Raw genomic sequence first — 16,514 nt, forward strand, 5'->3', positions numbered from 1 at the left:
ACTGATTAGCTACATTGGACTTTGAGCGGTGCCGTTGTCTTTATTAGGTGGGTCAGTCGTGACATCTAAAACCAGAGTTTTTGATTGTTGGGTTGTTAAATATTCTGATCTTTTATCGGAATTTGTGTTTAAAATTGTGGTATGATTTTCCTTGAGGTTATGTATATGAGAACATCTAGTGGGGGTAAATATAAACTTTTGGTGATATCTAATACCTTTTGTGATATATATATATATATTATGCTGATAAATTAAAATTTATTTTACGGGTTGAAAGAGAATTACTTATAGAATGAGTTCTGATTAAAAAAAGGATGAAATAGTAATAATTAGATATAGCGAGTAGGGGGTGCTACATTTTAAGCTTATGTATTTAATTGGATTAAATACATATTAGGCTCAATTTAGTTAAATTTTATTAAATTGGATGCAATTAAATTCAGCAGGCCTTGAATTTATTTTATAAATTCGATCCATTATTTGAGGCTCACTAGGCAATTGATGGAAGGAGAGTTGACTCCAAATTTGGCCATAATTAGAACTCTCTCTATATGGCATGATTGAATCGTACCATATGGATGGAGGAGTTATCTCGTAGATAAGTGGAATGTATCTAAACATATTTTCAATTATCTATACAAGGTATATATATGTATTGCAAATAATAATTATACAATACTCAACAACACATAGTGAATGGTGTAGAGAACACACACTCCTCTTCTCTCCCTTTCTCATTTTTTGCTGCCTCTACCCTTTCTCACTTGGTAAGATTTTGATATTGATCTCTTTTAACAAATGGATCAATGTCTCGTTCGTTCTGGTATGGTGTGGATTATCTTTGGAGGATTTACATTGGAATCTTGCGTGAACAAGTGGCCGATTGAAAATCAAACGACATAGATTACCTTGTCTTTAAGATTTTGCATCTTTTATGTTTTTATAACCATCGTCTCGTATGAAAATTTCGAGTCTCCCATATTTGTTTTTCATACTACATCAAATGCTCGAAAATAACAAGGTTACACCCCTTTGGTACATCTGGTTTACATTTAATTTTACGTTTTTCGTCCCTCGCTTCTGCTAGTGTGTTCTTTGGATGATCCGCTTGCTCCTTTCACATGTATGATTAAAAAATTTAAATATGTAAGACATTATGAAATATTATAATTAAACTTAAATTCGCAATTAAAAAATTTAAGAAAATAATATATAAAATTTAATTATTCGAGGTGAATAAGATAAAATATTTATTAATATTATTTTTATTGTATTAGCGAAAGAGTCGGTCTCGAAGCAGTTGCCTTTAGGGTTTCTCTATGAAATCTCTATAAAATCTCAGTAAAACCGCAAGGGTCAGTCGCCTACCCTCACACAATCTTTTTGCCAGTTCTTCTATCTCAAACCCTAATTGAAAAATCGCCCAACTTTTGTGTTCCGTTTCAGCGTTGCTCTACCAGTTCAGATCTAATACCAACTCTTATACTTTATTTAGGGCATGAATTTCTGTACCTATGAGTGAGATTTGCACGTAGCCTCCCGGGCTCCTCTGAAAATTTATAGCTGAAGAAAGAAGCCCCAATGCTCGTGCAACATCGATGCCGTCAAGTGTTGCAGATTTGTCGCACTGTACCTTTTCTTCCACGGCTTATCTGTGTCAAATCGACGGCCACATATTTTTTTCACTATGTTGGAAATCTATTGTATTTTTCATATTTATTTGCCTTTCCACACCTTTAGCTTTTTTTCTGATAATTTCACTAATTAATGAAAAAAGGGCTAGTCATAGAGGCAAAAATTTGATGCGGTTTTCACGTGGGGGTATTCACTTTTTTCCCATTGTTTTACCTCTAAAAATATCCGCTATATATAAGAAATTTCAGCTTTTAAAGATGAGGGTTTGTTTTCATACAGGATTTTGTTTTGGCTGTGATTAATGCATTATCCGCGCTTCTGAGATTTATATTCCATGAAGCATAATTAGAAAAAAAATGGTTGAATTTCTTGATATGAGCCAACAGTCTAAATCAATTTGTTATTTTATACATATGTACATATATATCTATATATATGAATATGTATATTTATATTTTATTTCAGTTAATTAAATTGGATTTGAAATATTCGTGGCTGTGATGATTGTTTTTACAGCTTAATTATGCCAGTTCTGCTTCAGAAAATTCTTGATTGATAAAGCTGTTTAAACTTCTGAGCTGCTCAACTGTATTTTTGTGGATTCTTTGTGAAGTCTGTTGTTAAAAGGGTTTTTTCAATTTTATATTTTTGCAGTCAGTGATGAGCTAATCCACTTAATTGAGGTGTAGCTGATCGCAAGTCCCTGATTTGCAGGAAAAACCTACTTGGGGTTGCTACAACATCCCCTGAAAACACTTGAAATTTCTGAGGCTATGTGAATACAAATTGCTAATTTTTTTTTATTCTGTTGAATTCATAAGAAGTTGATTTCAATCATAGTCGTTTATTTTCAATGTCTTAAGGGGTGCAACTTCGCCAATGATGCTACGTTGGATAGTATATGAGCGTAGTGAAGCCAAGTCCCTGCCTTTGCAGGGGGAACCTCCTTGGTGGATCTACATTGCAAATGATCAAAATCCATTTACTGAGGCAATTGAGAAAAGTTTTGAAGCTTGCATCTTTCGTTTAAAAAATTGTACATTTGTTTGGATTAAATGTTGTAGAAGTATCAATGATATTTGTAAATTTGTGATTGAGTTTAACTATACTCTTGCCCGTAATATGAGCATGGGGTTTAGGGTCTGACAAACTCGAATATCGTTGTGTTGTCATCAGCTTCTTCTCTTGAAAATTCCAACGAGATTGAGTTAAATAACAGCACTACATGCCAACTATAAATGAAAAATGTTTTTGATTTCTATTCATTTTAACTATTAGTTTGCTTCCTGTGATAAGTTTTACTTTGTAGCTGAAACATTTATGAATCTCTTACTGTTCTGTTGGGATGAAGCTTGGTGGGGTTGGCATGCAAAAGATTCATGTGAAGACTTGTATCATTGAATCATAATGCAGGTTGCCGTCAGTTCATCCTGAAGAAGCCATGTAACTTGGTCATGTGTTATAATACCACCTGCCCTTTGTGCTTCTTCTGGAAGCATTGTAGATTTAAGCTTTTAGGAATCTGTTGCAATTTTACTTGAATTCTTATCATGAGTTTTTGAGAAAAATAAAATTCATTTTGAGTTCGCTAGTAGGATCTCAGTTCCAAGTGATGACATTTGTTTCCTAAACCTGATATGGTGTTCAGATGTATAATGTATGGTTTGTCGTCTCTCTTTGCAATTCATTTCTGCGACTTTGGATCTTTACTTGAATTTGTGCTGAGGTAGAGGTTATTTTCCTTTTCTTTCTTGTAATTGTCCTGTGGTATTTACTGAAAGGGAGCATATTGGCCCGGTAGCGTGGCAAAAGTGTGAAAAATTATTAATAAAAAACAAATGGAATGAAAATGAAATCAAAATTGGGCTTTTGGTGCAAATAAAATGCAGAAACATACAAATGAAATATGGGCTGCATAGCAAACAATGAACGAAAACAAACAGAAAACGTAACCACAAAGCTATACCTTGTTTTTGTTTTCAATTGGCTGCATGCATTGATTTCAAATACTTCATTACTTAGAGGGTTTAAGTGTAGAATTTCTCTAAAATTAATTCACACTGCGTTGTGGAAAGATGGATCTAACTCTTTTGCTAGAAAGAGTTAGACCCAATAGAAGAAATAAAATTTCAAAACGCACTATTAATTAGTTTGAGGATAACATAAAATATCCATGGAGAGGAGTTTCAAGAGAGAAAATAAGAGAGACTTGATATGAAGAGAGAAACTTTGAGTTAATTATTTAAATATTACTAAAAAATAAATTATATAAATATTATTTATTTAAATAATAATATAAATATGTTGAACTGGAAATGTAATTCGCGACTCAATTTAAAAATTATTTTTTTTTTAAAAAAGAGTTAACAAATCGCGGATTGATCAATCCGCGACTTCATGTCGGGGATGACAATTCATGTGGTGGATGTCATCCACGACATGAGTTCACAATTGTGAATTGGATTGAATTCAATTCACAAATTCACAATTAGTGTATTAACTTTTTATTTTTTTAATTTTATTTTTATTAAATTAATTATATTCAATTAATTAATTATACAAATATAATAAATTAATTATACAAATATAATACTCTATATTTTTTTATACAATTCTAAAAAATACAATGAACTATATGAAAAGTTTGAGACAGTGTTGGAACCCTTTAATTGAAGTCCGATGCAAAATTCAGAATTTAAGAAAAAAAGAAAGTAATTCCTGTGATATTATAAATGTATAAATTATTATCTTATAAAAAAATTAGCGATTTACTTTCATTTATTTTTTAAAATATAATAATTCATAAAGCAATTCACCTACGCCCAATTCAATGCCCTAAACTTAGATCAAGAGATAAATGATGGAAGGACCGTACCCGTATGGTACTCGGGAGCCTAAATGTTCACTCCAACATTCACCTAATCTCTAGTGCCATGAACCGTTGCTAGACGGCCACCTATGGTGACGGAAATTTTTTATTAATGGTTAATTGAAAATAAATTAATTAAATTGAATTTAATTAATCATTTTGTTGGACACAATGGCCAATTTAATTGCAAAGCTAAGGGTGAACTTAAAAAATCACACATAAATCACTATGGAATTGATGAAATTAATTTGGAATTAATTCGAGAAGAAACGAATTAATTTAATTGGATTAGATTAATTCAAGGATAATATATATAAATTATTGGATCATTTATTTAACAATCCATTTGATGGATGGCTCAAAATTAATGAATTGGATTAATTTATTAGGTTTGGCTATTTGGACTTAGATTTATTTAATTGGGTTAAATGAATTATCGGACTTAGTTGGGTTAAAATTAATTTAATTAATTATTGTCCAATGGACTTTTGTTAGGCTTGATTTGATTTGATTAAATCAAGCCCGGTGCATATTTGAAGTCCAAGCCCATCTGGGGTGGTTAGAACAAGTTAAAAAGGAGTTGAAACTCCTCACCATGATGAACATGATGAATGAGTTCTTTCATCATGGTTGGAGGTTATATGCATGTGGTTGTATTGGTTGCTTTGGAGGCAAACTTAGTAGCTATTGAATTTTGAGTTTAATTGTATGTGATATACAAAACTACAAACATATCCAACATAACCACCACCAAAGCCACGAATTTGCTCTCAATTTTCTCTAAAAAATATTCTCCTTTTCGTTCTATATTGAATTAGTTTCAAATTAGAACATAAAACAATCCAAAAGTACTAAACTATTGTGTTGTGTTTGTAATTGTTTTTCTTCTTGTTCTTTGTTCTATCTAGCAATAGAAAATTCTTGTTCTTTGTTCTATCTAGCAATAGAAAAAGAACTATATCTTTCCATTTTGTGGTGTGGACAACTTAGAGGAATTCTAATTGGAATTCTCAAGTGAATGGAACGGGGGAACATAAAGGGAACAATGCACGTTGCAGTTCTTCTAAAGAAACAAAAGGTAAAGTTTCATATTATGTTTCTATACTTTTTGTTTCATCCTCTAGCCACATGTCTAGCATGTTTATATAGTTATTATTATGCTTTTGACAAATACCAAATGCCTGAAAATTTCAAAGGGAACACCCTTTCGAACTAGTTTTAATTTTTTTTTATTTCACGCTTCATTGCATTCCCTAGACATACCGATTCTTTCAAGGAAAAGAGGTGAAGGTCTGTCCCCCGGAACCTTCACTCAATGAAGAACGCAAAAATATCTTTGAAAGGAGACACAAGCCAACAATCCCCCTCGGAAGGGGGTCATACGGATGATCATAGGCGAACCACAGAGAGGTGACTCCCGTCATACCAGAAAAGCTCAAATTAGAGAAGTGCATGGCACAATCATAAAACAAGTCTGGGATGTTGGCACCATGGAAGACGCCCCCCTCATCTAATTTAGGAGGGTCGAACGTTCGGGTCCTAAAAGCCTCGACAACGACGCTCTAGTCATCACCGTGCTACTAGCTAACTACGAAGTGGGACGCATTGTCATAGATTCAAGACGTTCTACGGACATATTGTTTGGAGAGGCATACAATCAAATGCAGGTAGGGGATACCCCTTGGAGCCGGTGAATACATCCCTTTACGGGTTTGTAGGAGAGGTAGTCCACCCTAGAGGTATGGTCTCCCTCCCTCTGACTTTGGACAGCGAAACCACTCAAAGAACCTGCCTACTAAAATTTCAGGTGGTGGATAACCCTTCGACCTATAATGTCATCCTCGGGGACCTACCCTCAATGCTTTCCAAGCCGTGATATCCACCTACTACATGAAAATCAAATTTCCTATATCAGTAGGCGTAGGAGAAGTACAGGGAGATCCCCTCCAATCATGCAAATGCTATGTGGAAACTATACGTAGAGGACAAAAGTGAAGCAGGGATAAAGATCCTGAGGAGACACCTTCCAACAATCAAGATAAAGTGGTGTCCTGTGACCAGTATAACAAGGGGACACCTTTTAGCGGGCACAATGAGGAAGTACCCCACAGTAAATGCGAAAAGGCAATACCGAAAATGGTGAAGGGGGGGAAGCATTCGCCAAGGTCCAACCAATGGAAGAACTAATGAGAATTGAGATTGTACCAGGAGATCCCGAAAAATTCACACGCATTGGTTCTCAACTAGAAGGAACCACACGCAAGGACATAATCGAATGCCTACACCGCAACCAGACATCTTTGCATGGACACCATAAGACTTAGAAGGAATTGATCCTAATGTCATAACACATCATCTTAACATCAATCTTCGCATAAAATTAGTGAAGCAAAAGAAGAGACATTTGGGCTTGAGAAGGACAAGATTATTCAAGCAGAGGTAGACAAACTACTGGAAACTGGCCACATTGAGGAAATATAATTCCTTGAGTGGCTATCGAACATGGCGTTAGTACCTAAGCTCGGAGGGAAATGGCGAATGTGCATCGACTTCAGAGATCTCAACAAGGCCTGCCTCAAAGACTTTTACCCCCTCCCTCGAATCGATCAACTGGTAGATTCTACGTTCGGATGTGGACTCCTAAGCATGATGGATGCCTCACAAGGGTACCATCAAATAATGCTGGCTCCCAAAGACCGCAAAAGAGTCAGCTTCATTACATCTGTTTCGGGACCTTCTGCTATGTAGTCATGTCGTTTGGCTTGAAGAATGCCGAAGCTACCTATCAACGCTTGGTGGACAAAATATTCCACCCCCAGCTTGGAAGGAACATGGAAGTCTACGTGGTCAATATGCTTGTAAAGAGCAAAGAAACATAAGACCATGTGGCAGACCTAGAGGAGACATTTATTGTCTTAAGAAAGTATCCATTGAAACTCAATTCTAGAAAATGTGCATTTGGAGTGAAGAGAGGGCGTTTTATGGGATTTATGGTCACCCAAGGAGGAAGCGAAGCCAACCTCCTTAAAATTAAGGCCATCCTAGATATGAAGGCCTCTCCAACATCAATGAAGTACCAAGTTTGACAGGAAGGATAACAGCACTGAGCCGATTCCTTTCTAAATCAGCACAGAAAAGCCTACCTTTATTCAAAACGCTCCGGAAGGCGAAAGATTTCAAGTGGGATGATTCCTGCCAACAAGCATTCGAGAGACTCAAACAATATCTAGAAGGGTTCCCCCTGCTGGTGAAGCCTTCCCCAAGGAATGCCCTTTATGTCTATCTATCAACCACCCCTCAAGCTATCAACAACGTGCTGCTTCGCGAAGAGGGAGGAAAATAAATGCCGATTTATTATGTCAACAAGGTCCTCAATGGAGCAGAAAAACGACACACACCCATAGAAAAGATCGCCCTCGCATTGGTTACCACTGCTAGGAGGTTGTGCCCCTATTTTGTTTCACATCCTATCTGTGTGAAAACCATCTTACCCTTAAAACAAACGCTAGACAAACCAGATACCTCAGGGGGATTGGTGAAATGGGCTGTGGAACTAAGCGAATATAACATCTCATACATACCCAGAATCGCCATCAAAGCTCAAGCCCTGGCTGATTTTATCTCTGAGACTACAGGAGCACTTGAAGAGGATACCTCCCAAGTCAAAAAATGGCTGTTACACGTGGACGAGTCCTCCATCTTTCAGGATAGTGGCACAAGCATAGTCCTCACCTCGCCTTAAGGAGAAGACATGGAATTCGCTGTCAAATTCGGATTCAAAGCCTCCAACAACAAGGCTGAATACGAAGCACTGGTTGCGGGACTTAGAATGGTGCGAGATGTAGGAGCCAGGCATGTGATAGCCTATTCAGACTCCCAATTGATCATCAACCAAATACAAGGTTCTTATGAAGCTAAAGAAGAGAACATAATCCAATATCTCCAACAGATAACATAACTTAAGAAAGAGTTTGACAGCTTTCAAATCATTCAAATTTCAAGAGAGGAGAACGTAAAGGTTGATTACCTCTCCAAATTAGCTAGTGCTTTTGAGGACTGTAGAACGAGGCGAATCAGCGTACAATACCTCCCTCAATCGAGAATACAAATTTGCATCCAAGTTGTATCCTCCTCGAACGATTGGAGGACCCCCGTCATCCGATGGTTAGAGGAGGGACTCCTTCCCAGTGCTCGGTAGGAGGCTGCCAGGCTCAAAGCCCGAACCTCTCATTTCCTTTTGTAGGGAGGAGTCCTCTACAAAAAGTCCTTCACACATTATTTGCTTAGATATCTATCTCAACTCGAAGTGATCTATATCCTGAGGGAAATACATAGTGGCTGCTACGGAGCACATGTGGGCACCCCCATGCTCGTCAACAAAGCACTGCGGGCGGGGTACTTTTGGCCCTCCATGAAGCATGATACAAAGCAGTTGGTGACCAAATGCGAGAAGTGCCAAAAATATTATTTGGTTATACATCAACCTACAGAACCCCTTAGGACCATGTTATCACCCTGCCCCTTCACACAATGAGGAATAGACATTGTGGGACCATTCCCCCTAGCACCCAGCCAAAGAAAATTTCTGCTAGTAGCCATTGACTACTTCACCAAGTGGGTGGAAGCTGAGCCACTCGCCCACATCACAGAAACGGAAGTGATGAAATTCATATGGAGGCACATCATTTGCCGCTTTGGATAATCTCCGATAACAACCGACAATTCCAAGTCCATAAAATATAAGACTGGTATAAAGGTCTGCATATCAAACAAAGGTTTACATCAGTGGCGCATCCCCAAGCTAACGGAGAAGTAGAGGTCACCAATCGAATACTTGTTCAAGGGATTAAGATACGTCTGGAACGGGTTGAAGGAAATTGGATAGAAGAACCAACTAGTGTCTTATGGGCACACTGCACAACCCCTAGAGGATCCACAGGAGAAAGTCCCTTCACCATGGTATACGGGACTAAAGCAATTATCCCAGTGGAGTTGGGGGTGCCCTCATACAGGATTTGCATTTCTCAGAAGAAAACAACACGGAGTTGCAAAAGGAAAACTTGGACCTCATCAAAGAATTGAGGGAAAGAGCTTTCATTTGAAACTAAAGCTATGAAAGCACCATGATCAATGCTCATAACAGAAGGGTGAAGATACAAAGGCTTCAAGTAGGTGACCTCGTGTTACGAAGGGTAGGTGCATCAAAACTAGTGGGAAAATTGGATCCCACCTAGGAAGGGCCCTTCAAGGTCACAACAGCAATAGGATGAGGTGCCTATGAACTGGAAGACCCTAAAGGACGTCCTATAGCACGACCATGGAATATTCGCAACCTTAAGAAATACTACTCATGAAGAAAGTTATCTCCAACATATATCAGATACCCTACAACGAATCCTCCTGAAGGACCCCTCTTAAAAAAATCCTCTTGAATGGCATCCTCCAATAAGTCCTTCCGAAGGACCCCTCCTAAAAGTGTCCTCCTGAAGGGCATCCTCCCATAGGTTCTCCCGAAAGACCCCCCCCCCCCCCCAAAAAAAATGCCCTCCTAAAGGGCACCCTTCTATAGGCCCTCCATAAGGGCCCCTCCGAAGACCGTCTTCCTAAGGGATATGTCCCTACAAGCCTTGCCCGTAAAAGCTCTCTCTTCAAAAAGGTACGATGCATTACATTTATGAAAATGAGGCATAAAAGTTTGTTTCGGAGTAAGCCCCTCCCAAAGATCATGCAGGTTTCCATCACTAAAGGGACACCCTAAAGATCCTGTCCTAAGCCCTCATCCATATTATACTTCATTACTTTTTGTAAATACATGTTTCTTAATATACTGCTCAAATACTCACTTATGGAAAAGTTTAAAGATACATTCTATAAAAAAAGAATTCATACATCAAGGAATTTCAGAGGGGTACTCCCCTCATTTTCCAAGAAAGCCAAGAGAACCTCCCTGTTTGAATCTTTAGAAGACACCTGTCTATAGTGAAAACCAAGAACCTCCCAGAAAAATGACATCATGCAGTCCCCATCTACAAAAAAAGGCCCGAAAGGCCCCCTATGTCAAGAGGTTTTGATGAACCCCCTCTAAAAACATAAAGGGGAGACCCATCATCGTCACCGGACATTTTAATATCAGTACATCAAGAACATGACCTTATCCCTCAAGATGAACAACAAATATAAAAAGTAGGAACCGGACAAAGTGCATTACCAGACCCCTGGCCTAAAACATGGCCAGGGGTGAATCAAAAGTATCCTAAGAAAGCAGAATTTTTTTTTTCATCCCCATTTCAAATGGGAGTTGCAGGCCAAGCAAAGAAAATAAATTGTTCTCAAACCAACGTGCACATTACATCAATTTTTTCCCCACATGCGAGGTCTTCCATCTCTTTCTCTGGAGGGTTGTCAGCAGCAAACGAGGAGGCAGCAGGAGGAGTTACATCTCTGGTTAGAGCGGGGCTCTTCTCCTTTCTCTTCAGGAGCACCTTCTCCTTGGAAATCCCCCGCTGTGGCATCAATTATGGCTTTGTAGGGGGGATTCCTTATCTCTGCCTCAGCTTCCCCCAATATGGTATCCAAATCTCCTTCTGCAAAATATTTGCAAAGGCCATTGTTAAATTGAAAGTGGTAAGAAACGAAGATGAAGAAGGAAATTAACCCGAGTCTGGGGGAGAGCTCCATCTTCCTAGACGGAGAGCCTAGTAAATGGATCGAGTGCATTATCCAAAACAGTAGCGAGATCAAGAAAGGAGGGCTCTTCTCCTGTAGGGGGATACCCCTGATCCTGGAACTGCTCCTTGCAGGCCAAGAAGCCGTATTCAAAGAAGGGTCCAGCTATCTTCGCTACCTCCTGCTGGTATTCCACGGAGCCCTTGAACTCCTTCAAGCGGCTTTCCCAATAAGCTTCCAGGAAGTTTTTCCCCTCCTCGGAGTGTGGAAAGTCCATCACTACTTTCTTCAGAGCACTCTCCTGGCTGACTGCCTCCATCTTCAATTGCCTCACCTCCCTCTCCAGTTGTTGGCAACGTCCTACCATATCCTTCTTGGCATCACTCAGTTTAGCGTTCTCATTCCCTAAGCGCTCCAGCCTATCCTCCAACTTACGCCTCTGGGCATCACTAGAAGGAGGGGTTCCCTATAATCTGGAAGAAAGTTCCTCATAAACCAAGACATCCTACAAAGAAACAAAAGTTGTCAGTGGAAGATACACAAATACAGACACTGAATTTTGGTAGGAAGGTACCTTGAAGAGGTAAAGGCTCCCCATCCCTCCTAACTCCTCCCTAGCAAGACGAGATAGCAGATGTCTGTCCCAAGGGGATAGAACCCCCCTCCTCAAATCAGCCACCAGGGAGGCCTTTCCTTTGTCTTGGTCAAGCAAGTGACGGTTGTAAAGACATACTGAGGGTGCACAAGAAGGCCGTGAAGGAATATCCATATCTTCTCTGGAGGAAGGGGCGGGAGGAGGCATGGAGGAGGTGCGAGAAGAGGTTGCCCCTGTCCGAGGCTTTTTGGAGGAGCTTCCCACCACAAGACCCGGAGAGAAGGAGGAAGCAGGGGCGCTTACCTTTGGAGTCGCTAGAAGTAGGGGTTCCCTTGGAGGATTTGGGAGTAGGGGTCCCCCTAGAATGACCCCACAACACATGGTCCCACATCTGAACATTATATTCTCTTCACAAGAACAAACAAGATAAATCAACATCCCAAGAAGATATGAAGAAAAGAGAATCCCCCAAAGGCTCTAACAAGGGAGCCAGTCCAAAATGCCGCAACAACCTCTCATCTATTAAGGACCGACAATCTTAGGGGGAGGCATTCAGTTCTTCTAGTAAAGAAGATAAGGTTGCAATCCTCGGCCCCACATTCGTAGGGGGAGGAGCCTAAAAGATCCACTGCCGGGAAAAAGACCAAACATGGGGAGGAAGGACGAAAAAATAGCTAATTATCCAGTGTTTTGGAGCATGGAGAAGATGCAAAAATGACACTCCTGGATGAGGGACGAAGTAGAAGAACCCTTTCTCAGCCTTCTTAAGGTGATAGCATTTAGTGAACACATGGGTGGTTATAGGATAGAAATGAAGGACAATAAAAAAACCGGCTAAAATCTTAAAAGACTTTGGAACTAGCTGATTCAAAAGGACTTGGAAAAGATGAGAAACTTCAGAATAAAACAGAGGAACGGGGAAGCGAAGACCTGACCTTAACTAGGCTGTGAAAAAATATAAACGATTAAAGGGTGGAAGAAAGGGACGACTCACAGGCGATGGTGTATATACTATAAACTCAAGGGGGACATGACATTCTCGAATGAGCTGATCTATGGAGGAGGTTCGTAAGATAGAAGGCCATAAGTTTGAAGGCGACTCAGGGACCTTCTCCTCCTCTTCCTCTACTGAATGAATCTCTCTTGGAGGGGACCCAAAAGGCCTCACTGCAGAAGAGGACGTAGGTGACTCAACACCTACTAGTGAAGGCCTCACTCTCTCATCTTTCAGGGAAGAACCCTCCCCTTCATTTTTTCCACCCTCTTCTTCGTCAGTGTCTTTGTCGATCAAGCGACGAGCAGCAGCAGTGGCTTGCCTCAGGCTCCTCCTCAAAACCCTTCCAAAATGTGGCAGAACAGGGCCCGTTCTCTTGGAAGTGGCCTCTAAGGGATCATCACCCCCAAAGATCACCTTAAGGAAACGTATGGAGTCACTAGAGGAAGACATTTTTTCATAAACAAACTAAGAAACTCTGAAAAAAAAAAAAAAGAAAGGAGGAAATACTTATAGAGGAAGATGGAGGCCTTGGTGCTTGTAAGAAGAACTGTGAGAGAAAAGAAGAGAAAATCAAGAGATTACTAAAGAGGGCGTTTAACCTACGTCCTTAGTAACCACACCACTAAAGAGCAACCTAGAACATGAAGAAGAGGCCCTCGAACGTGCGTGCTACAGTTACCTCGAGAACGCGCCTTTTTCGCTATCATTATGGCCGTCAGATCGCCCTGTCAAAAGGCTGGTGCTCCATTTTCCAACAGGGGTGAGGCTGCAGGAACAGAAAGAACGAATGAACAGGAGGATCCTCTCATCCCAAAATACCAGAATTCTCCATTCAGAGAATGAGAGGATACCTTCCTCCCTTACGGATGAAGATGGGTCCTCCCTCCAAAAGAAATGAGATTTTCTACTATAAGGATGTAGGGGGCACCCATCATCCTTAAGGTGGGGGGGGGGGGGCTGAATGATGGGTACGACCCAAAGAAAATTGATCCAAGATGAAGTACTAAGCCCAGATAAAGGCCCACCAGCCCATTAGAGAGGCAGTCTGTCCAAATCAATATGCTTGGCCCAAGAAGGGAACCTCCTACGATCCAGCTCAGCCCAAAGGAAAGGCCAATTTGGTTCGACCCAGGCCTGCCCCTCTCTGCACCAAAGTCCAGCAGGGAAGCCTGTTTTAGCCGGTCCAGTGAGGAAGCCTAATCCGAGGGCCCTCTTAGCCAATCCAGAAGAAGTGAGGTGCCCATAGGGGGATGGACACTGCAGCTTGAGGGGGACTCCTCACCAGGTAGGAGTCCACATGAATACAGAGCTCGCCTTTTTCGAGAGTTTGTTGCTGAGACGGATAAAAAGGAGCCCTATGCCCCAGATCCCGCTTTTTCCGCCGAAGATACAGACCTTCCTCACTAGATTGACCTCCTTAGACTCGTGCCATAGAAGAACTCTTCTCCTATAAATATTGGGAGTACCCCCCAACAGATCCCATTCGCTGAAAGGAACTTTTAACTCTACTTGTTGTTTAATTTCGTGCTCTTGCATATAGGATTCTCATTTTTGTCATAATTTATTGTTATATTCGTCTATTCTTAATTTTGGGACTAACTTAGACATTGAAGTGTTATCACCAACGAAACTATCAAGCACCAGATCACCATCGTCATCTGCATCCACGACGGAGGTTGGACAAGAGCCATGAGTAGTAGTGTGTGAGGTGTAGGAGTGTGTGTGAGAGAACAGAGAGAATTAGGAGAGTCTATTATTGAATTCTCCTAAGGGAGTTCCTTTTGTTCCTTCTTGAAAAGTACCTGCTTCCAGCGCTAGGCTGGTCAAGCAGGAGCTAAGATCGTCATATGTTCTCGTACGGCGGCTGCGACAACTTGCTGGATTGCACCCAGTAAGGTTGGAGAAAGTTCACCTGACGTGGTTCAGAGGAGGTACTCCTTCTTGGAGGATCAACCGATGGCTCGGTCACTCTAGGAGACAGCAACGGAGTCGGGAAAGCTGGGGCGGACCCTCCTACTGGCGCTAGGGAGGCCCCTGCAACAGCCTGCAGAGGCTGATTGTTACGGGTACCTCCATGGTCTTCTGCATGTTAGCAGGATTGCTGGGGGTTTCTTTGATATCTACGCCTTTAACTCAAGTTTCCCACAGATGGAGCCAATTGAGGCGTGCAATTTTAGCACGAGTCCAGAGTCCTTAGATCTTTGAGATGGATCTGGGCCACTTGAGTAAAAATTCCTAAGAAGAAGGCCTTGCCAAACAAAAGGTTAGCACTCCTATACTTAAATTAGTCCCGAATTTTAGAATAGATGAAAATAAAAATGAGTAACAATAAAAAATTATGATAAAGATGAGAATTTAATGTTCAAGAGCACAATTTTAGAGCAATAGAACAACAATAAGAGAGAGAGAGAAAGAGTTATTGAAGCTGTTAATCGGAGGGGTTTATTGGGGGGTACGAGTTCCCCAGCAATAGGAGTCCGGCAAAAAAGTAATTTCTAGATATATAACTCATACAATAAATACATACATCCTACCATATTACATAAATTCCACCACCACTATAAATACGAAAAATATAATTTTTTAAAGGGAAGACTATTCATTGATTGTGACCACACCTACCAAGAAACCCCATCGAAAATTGTATTTTTAACTGGTAAGTTATTGTGTCGCGGGTAAATTCCCAATCTCATCCTCTCATAAAAATCTCAACCACATCAGTACCAGATCTTCCTATTATGTAATACCAGTTAGTTTTCTTTTTATTGTACAAAAACACTAGTACGTGATTAACTTATAATTATACGCATGCTTTCAAAAATGGAGTTCAAAATTATAAATTTTTATAATTTATTTAAAAATTATTAATATTATATTCTTACTTGAAATTAGAGAATAATTTTTTAAAGAAATTATAGCTTTTAAAATTTACATTCCCCTTCCAATGAAAAGGAAAAATAAATTTGAAAGAGACGAAATGGGGAAAAATCCAAGGAGCTCCTGTGATAATAGAAATGTTCGAAAAATCATCTATGAAATTTAAAGTATCAATTATCCCCCTTGATATAAAATAAAGTTAAAAAATTCCCTCCTTACATAAATTGAGCTACACCGCTCTGACTGCTTGACTATGAAAATACATTTTTTTTTTAATATTTTTGCCCTTCTCTCACATCTAATATATATAATATTATATATGTATTAATAATAAAATAATTAAACTAATTAAAAAATAATTTATATATTAAAAAGAGGTGGGCATGGGCCGCGCCCTCCTCACCCCTGTCGCCCTCAATGTCGGTCGCCTAGGCCTAAAGTGGATAGGTGGGAGTTGGGAAGGGGAGGGCGGAGGTGATTGGGGTTGGGTGGGGGTGACGGGGAGGAGGTTGGGCATGGGGGGTGGCGGGGGTTGCGGAAGGGGGCGAAGCAGGTGCTGGTAGGGTGTGGGTGTGCGTGTGGCGGTGGGGATCGGGTGGGTTATGATTATTGTTTTGAAATAATATTTTTTTATAAATTATAATTATATATATTATAAATATAGTTTAATAGTTATAAATTATATGTATTATAAATTAAAATAATTATATATTAATATGTCTAGTTTGATTGGTTGATTAGGAGGGACATTTTAGTTATTGTTTTTAAAAGAGTAAGTTCAAATTAATCAAAAAATTATGTGACTATTCATAACATAAAAATAATTTTAATATTAAAACTTTTATAGAAAGATTTTTGACATTTTCACATATCAT

At 39.7% G+C, this 16,514-nt stretch overlaps 5 non-coding genes across 5 annotated transcripts; all 5 read left to right on the forward strand.

Moving 5' to 3' along the window:
- The first annotated feature begins 1,525 nt into the window (after positions 1–1,525).
- On the forward strand, positions 1,526–1,677 carry LOC148787088 (small nucleolar RNA snoR134). The gene has a single exon (XR_016067118.1). It is a non-coding gene; the product is annotated as a small nucleolar RNA snoR134 (small nucleolar RNA).
- Positions 1,678–1,924: 247 nt separating this feature from the next.
- LOC148787089 (small nucleolar RNA U36a) lies at positions 1,925–2,017 on the forward strand. Its single transcript, XR_016067079.1, has one exon. It is a non-coding gene; the product is annotated as a small nucleolar RNA U36a (small nucleolar RNA).
- A 107-nt stretch (positions 2,018–2,124) lies between these two features.
- On the forward strand, positions 2,125–2,219 carry LOC148787090 (small nucleolar RNA Z223). The gene has a single exon (XR_016067100.1). It is a non-coding gene; the product is annotated as a small nucleolar RNA Z223 (small nucleolar RNA).
- Positions 2,220–2,288: 69 nt separating this feature from the next.
- LOC148787091 (small nucleolar RNA Z278) lies at positions 2,289–2,407 on the forward strand. Its single transcript, XR_016067104.1, has one exon. It is a non-coding gene; the product is annotated as a small nucleolar RNA Z278 (small nucleolar RNA).
- Positions 2,408–2,756: 349 nt separating this feature from the next.
- On the forward strand, positions 2,757–2,864 carry LOC148787092 (small nucleolar RNA snoR97). Its single transcript, XR_016067098.1, has one exon. It is a non-coding gene; the product is annotated as a small nucleolar RNA snoR97 (small nucleolar RNA).
- The last annotated feature ends 13,650 nt before the right edge of the window (positions 2,865–16,514 follow it).

The sequence above is a fragment of the Sesamum indicum genome, linkage group LG8 (genome assembly GCF_026168435.1).
Source record: "Sesamum indicum cultivar Baizhima isolate 11 linkage group LG8, ASM2616843v1, whole genome shotgun sequence".
NCBI lineage: Eukaryota > Viridiplantae > Streptophyta > Magnoliopsida > Lamiales > Pedaliaceae > Sesamum > Sesamum indicum.